Source organism: Cryptomeria japonica, chromosome 3 (genome assembly GCF_030272615.1).
Source record: "Cryptomeria japonica chromosome 3, Sugi_1.0, whole genome shotgun sequence".
NCBI classification, from domain to species: domain Eukaryota; kingdom Viridiplantae; phylum Streptophyta; class Pinopsida; order Cupressales; family Cupressaceae; genus Cryptomeria; species Cryptomeria japonica.
Genome location: NC_081407.1, coordinates 993798615 through 993804941, shown reverse-complemented (window position 1 = coordinate 993804941; position 6327 = coordinate 993798615). Strand labels below are relative to the sequence as shown.

The 6327-nt window shown below is 30.8% G+C and overlaps 1 long non-coding RNA gene across 1 annotated transcript; it reads left to right on the top strand.

The window, feature by feature from the left end:
• Positions 1 to 3398: 3398 nt before the first annotated feature.
• Positions 3399 to 4293, top strand: LOC131036768 (uncharacterized). Its single transcript, XR_009104139.2, has 3 exons — positions 3399 to 3555; positions 3841 to 3897; positions 3989 to 4293. It is a non-coding gene; the product is annotated as an uncharacterized LOC131036768 (long non-coding RNA).
• Positions 4294 to 6327: the final 2034 nt, after the last annotated feature.

Genomic DNA, 6327 nt, shown 5'->3' with positions numbered 1-6327 from the left:
TTGATACCAACACTTGACATTAAATAGAAAACACTCAATAAGAATGAAATGCATTCAATACATCCAACACATTACATCAAAATAAAAAATAAAAAAACATTTCAATAGATTGCATAAATAGATCACACAAACTATTTTAAATTGCAAGTTGTTAATAGTTAGATTTCATGTTCCTCCCAAAAGATGAAGTCAAAGCCATGTAGTTATTACAATAAAAGATGCAAACAAGTTAATAATTATAGAACCTGAGCTGAAGAGAATGCTGGTGATCATCCTCATGATGATCGATGAGAAAGATTAGGAAATACTCACTCATTGATATTGCACAATTGTAAATAAGGATGATCAAATTTTACGTAAGGCGTAGATTAGACCATTGCTAGCTCCAACCATGGCTTCGTGTGAACAACAACTGCAACTATCACCCAGCCCTAATACTATTCAGAGGGTGGGTCAATTTGTAAAATGTGATGAATCTAGGAAGTGGTGTTCCATAACACCATGTCTTCATTCTGTACCATCCAAGAGAGAGAGAGAGAGTTCTGAACAAACGAGAAAAGTCCTGAAGAAAAAACAGGAAAAGAAAACGTACACAGTGATTAGTACGAATATCACATGACTTCCCAAAGCAAAAGGACTGTGATGTCATTTGTGATGAATTCCTGTTATGTCACAATTTCTTTCACTTTTTAGCTGCAATAATGTACACAAGGGCATCATGGACAGAAGAAATGTAAGGAGCTTTACCTGTAGCCTCATTCATTGTCATTTCCAGCAATTATATTCACTATATCATCATCCATGGTGATCCTAAAGAGAGGATAGTTGGGGAAATGTTATAATAGTGGAAGTCGATAGTGAGTATTATGTTGTAGATAATATATATGTTTTTGAGTATCCTATTTAAATATCATTTGGTTCAATGATTAAATTATCAAGAATAATATTATGTTTCATTCATATCAAAATTATTTAAGATTTTATTTAAACATTTTATTTGATTCTCATTTGATTCAATGGTTAAACTATCTATAACAATTTTCTACTTCATTTATATCAAAGAGTGTTAAATAATTGTTTATTTTTAGTGGTCAAAATTGAACTTGACTATCTAATTAGATGATATATTAGAATAGCCACCTTTGAGTATCATTTTGCAGGTCTATCGACATCTTTTTTGTTGTTAATCCTTATTGAACAAAATGTCCATTACTATCTTGATGTTGATTGATAAGAAAGATTGGTTTTAATTTATAAATAAGGGGAGGATTCTACAGATATTGAGATTGGGAACAAATATTTAGTGGACATATTAGTGTGAAATGTTTACAACACTTCTAGTATTATCAAACAACCAAAATATATATATATATATATATATATATAATTGATAAAGAGAAGATGTTTGACACATTAGTCAATAAAATAACCACATTATTAAATTAAACTACTTGCCACTTCTTTTTTTCAAGAAATCTACCACTTTAATCTGCTTTTCATAGAAGAGAACTCCTTTGATAATAGAATTAATTTCAATATTAATTTAATTACAATTAATTATTGTAATAACGAATTAAAATTCAATGAAAAAAATAAAATAAAAAAAATAGAAAGTAATAGTTTCATTGAATATAATCAATTAAAATAATTAACAAATTGATTATCTACATTTTGGCAAAAATTATCTCAGTTCTATTTTTCTTTGATTCATATATTAAACTAGTAAAACATTTAATAATCATGCTTGTGGACAAAAACTCATAAATATCTAAAAATAATCAATATGTAGGGCACGGGACATTGACATAGTTTAGAAAGGAAAAACTAAACTGAAAATTTCAACCTCTTACTAATAGACAAAAAGTATCAATAATTCAATTATGGAATAGTTATATCACTAAGTAAAATTAAAAAAACAAATTATATTTATTTTATAATAATTATTATTATCATCTATTAGTTTTAAAAATTGTGAAAAATAATGTTAATTTTTTTTAGAAATACAAGAATAATTTTTAAAACTAATATTACTAAAAATCTGAAATATTGATTTATCATATCTTTTATTAAAATGGATAGATTAATTTATTTTAGAGAATTTAAAAGATGTTCATCATTTTCATAAATTTTTATTTAAATTTGTAAAAATAATCGTATGTTTATTAATTTACTAAGTATTATATTTTATGATATTATATTTATTAATTAATAATCTAGTAATCCACAAATTCTTTCTTTAGGAAGGAAGGTCAGTTTAAAAAATTGTGAAAAACAATGTTAATTTTTTTTAGAAATACAAGAATAATTTTTAAAACTAATATTACTAAAAATCTAAAATATTGATTTATCATATCTTTTATTAAAATAGATAACTTAATTTATTTTAGAGAATTTAAAAGATGTTCATCATTTTCAAAAAAAATTATTTAAATTTGTAAAGAAAACGTATGTTTATTAATTTACTAAGTATTATATTCTACTATATTATATTTATTAATTAATAATCTAGTAATCCAAAAAAAATTATTCAAAAGTGTAAATTTAATCCATCATCTAGAACTTATTTCTTTAAGAATAAATCCCTCTTGAAAAGGACCCTAATTCAAGATCCAAATCATAAACAAAAATCACAGCAACAAAAGTAAACAATTCTAGAAGATCCATTCAAGATTCAATTATGAACAAAATTTACAACAAAAGTAAATTACGATCCCTCTTAAATGATGTGTAAGAGACTATCATCCATTCAAGATTTAATTATGAACAAAAATTACAACAAAAAGTAAATCAAGATACCTTTCAAATGATTAATAAATGACCAACCCTCAACCCCAAACCCGAGCCCTATCTACCTATATACAACCGACCATCATCGATTGAAAACTCAATTATGAACAAAAATTTACAAACAACAAAAGTAAATGAGACATCTTTAAAGTCAGCATACGGCACCATTTGTAGGGTTTGCATTTGAAAGGAGAGCAGCCCCACATGACACTGATTCTTCAATGCCCAATTGCGCAGTGCTTTTTGGCATTCACCAGTCTTCCATCCCATCATCGTAGTTATGACTTCTTACGGACTGCGGGTCCCTCGCCTGGCTATACCCCACAAAACAGCCCTGCTTTTCAATAATGGCGCACAAGATTCCAAATAAAATTAATAATTTTAGGGTTTCGTGTAAAGCTCTGCGACTATGAATGGATGGCAAAATAGAAATCCCTGCCCCCTTCTCTCCACTGCTGCTTTCTACACCATTTCCCCCGTACCCACCATCTCAATCTGATTTTTATTTCCAAGATTCTCTCTCAAAATGAGATCTTTAGGTTTACGCATCTGTCATGTCGTGAAATAAATTAATTACATATCGACTCCTGACTAACCAGTCATGTGGCCCACTGAGTGCCTATAAATGCAGCCTTCACAGGCCCAAACATTTCAAAGCGTCTTGTGGTGTTCAGAAGTCATTTAATTGATTGCTAGCCCTTTTCCCCTTCCTGCAAAAATGTCTTCTACCTGTGATAACTGCGACTGTGCAGACAAAAGCCAGTGCACGTATGTGTAATCACAATCTAGCTGTTTTTTTATTTGATTTGATTGTGTACATCTTTTTTATCAATATTTCAAATTTGTTTGTGTATTTTTTTATCATTAAGGATCAGGCTCCATGATACATCATGACAAATGTCAGATTCATAACTTGTGTTTTTAATCTATTGCTTTCAGTTGAGTTTTAACTTTTTTTTCTTTTATCTAGTTAACGTTTCGATGTGCTGATCTTTTTTCTGGTTAACGTTTCGATGTGCTGATCTATGGGTTTTCTGTGATGTGATGAAACAGCAAGAAGGGTTACACTTTCCAGGTGGAAGGGATTGTGGAAACCAGCTTCAATATGAGGTGTGTGTTGATTTGGTAAATTATAGATTAGTGCAGTCTGATAATGGTGGGATTCGAACTGCTGACGTCGTGATGTTTTTGGTTTTTGCAGCTTCTCTGAGTGCGAGACCGTGCAAGGAGAAAATGATTGCAACTGTGGACCTGGCTGCACATGCACCTCATGCCCCTGTCACAAGTGATGTTTCACAAGCTTCCTCGAGAGTATATATAGATAATATGTAAATAAATGCAATGCGCATAAGGAACCAAGTTTGTGTTTGTGCTTCTGTAGAAAGGCCTTTTCAAAGGATTTCTGTGGCTACGGTCTGCAGAGCCAGTGCAGTGTAATCACTAGTAGATTATACTCCGTAGTTGTGTTGATGCATGTTTCTTAATGAATCAAGTGTTTTAACTAAATTGCCTCGCTTGTTTTCTGACTGCATAGCTATGCAGTTCTGCTTCTGCTATATGAGTAGGTGTATACACAATTCTTTGGTATTTTATGTATATCTATCTTGTATGGATGTTAAGTAATAATTTCATATTAATATTAGTGTATCTAAATTAAATAGGGAAAAAGATCTAGTAGTTGAGCACATTTCAATTAATTATTGTGATAGAAGTTGTTGATTTAATTTATATAAAATTTATATAATAAAAATAAAAGTTATATTTTAAAATTTCTTTTTAAATATAGAAGAGCTTAAATAAAGATTTTTTTTTTAAATATAGAACAGCATAAAGGCTTTCGAATATAACTCTAAAAGTAAAGTAACAGGTTGCAAAATTCGTACAGCTCTAGCTTTGGAAATCACCCCGATTTGATCCCCCCATAAAGAAAAACCAGGGACATTCTTTATATTAATGACAATAGATTATTAAACAGAAAGCATCAAAAAACCAAAACGACTAAACAGTTGGAATCCCCAAAAAGATTAAAAAATAAAAAACAATAATGAAAATTGGTACACTTCTTTTTTTCTTGTCTCTTTGTTTAAATTAGGATTAGGAGTAATAATGTTAATAATAAATATTAATTTAATATAAAAAATTAATATTGAATGAAAAAAGAAACTGAAATAATAACTAGCAAAGAATCAAAAGATAGATAGAGAGAATCATTTTATAAATCATTAAATTTGTTATTTAATTCAAATTGTAACACTTTTATTGATTTATTGATTTGATTCATGATCTTTAACATTTTCTTCTTTTGCATAAGCTTTGACACATGAAAACAAAAAAGCCACTTTAGAAAAGATGTCAAGAGTAAAGTCTTAAAGTACTAGTTAAACGTGTGGTCCCTACCATTTTGAAACAGTTAATAAACTGAACATTTGGCCCCTACTATTTGAGACAAATTTACCACTCATTGTTATTTTTTAATGATATTTATATAACCATTTGTAAAATATTATTTTTGAAATTAATAAGCAGCAAAACTAGGGTGTTGACCCTATAAACAAATAGCTTGTAGGCAGCTCTAACCAACCATTAAAAGCACATCAACAGTCCAAACTATAATATCAAAAAAATTGAGAGTAATAATACTAGCAATATTAAAGTCTTTAAAGTATATGAAACTAAGATGTTTAAAGCACCAAAAAACAACAGATAAGTGGCTATGCAAATATGACACTCCAATCCTCGATGGGGAATTTAAATAGCTCCTTATGGTTTCCTCCATCTTCATCCAGGTCCTTCCCAAGCATCTTCTTTTTAGCAAGCACAAAGTAGTGGCGCACCTATGAATCACCTTCGTGTGTAACCTGGAGAGGTGCACCATTTTCTTTTCAAGGTCAGTAATGTTTGCCTTTAGGGTAGCAAGGTCAACAACTATGGCATCACATTTAATGCAAGGATGAAGCTCCACTGCCATGTGGGTTTTATCAACCAAGGGAGCATCATCAGGTAGGTGGCATCCTTCGTCGAGTCCATAGGCACCGATTTAGTTTTGTCCAAGTGCCCAATGGTCGTTTGCTCTGAGTTGTTCTCGTCCTCAGAATCTTCAAAAAACTCCTCCATCTTAATGTCTTCTACAAGTTCATCCACCTCCATTTTATCCTTACCTTTTTTCGTAGTCTTTCCAGTTAGCCTATTTGATCTCCCAAGGTTGGAGTTAACTACACTCTTCTCTCCCTCCTTGTTGGCCTAGGTTGTCTCATTGTCACTATCAAATTCCTCAATCTAAGGATGGGCTTGATTTATCTTGGATTTCTTGGTCAGGGGCATAGAGTTCTTTAGTTTCTCTTTTTGGGTCAAGCTCAAATGAGTAGTACAATGTTGCATATCACAAAGACCAACCCCAACAAGGTTATGCACAAATAAGAAAGTACTGGCAGTGGTCCCTTAGAGAGTAGGTGAGCTTGAAAGGGTGGATTTAGGGGTTACATTACTATCCAAAGGAGAAGCTTTGCGAGCTCCTGAAATTCTTAAGTGTTTCTTCTTACT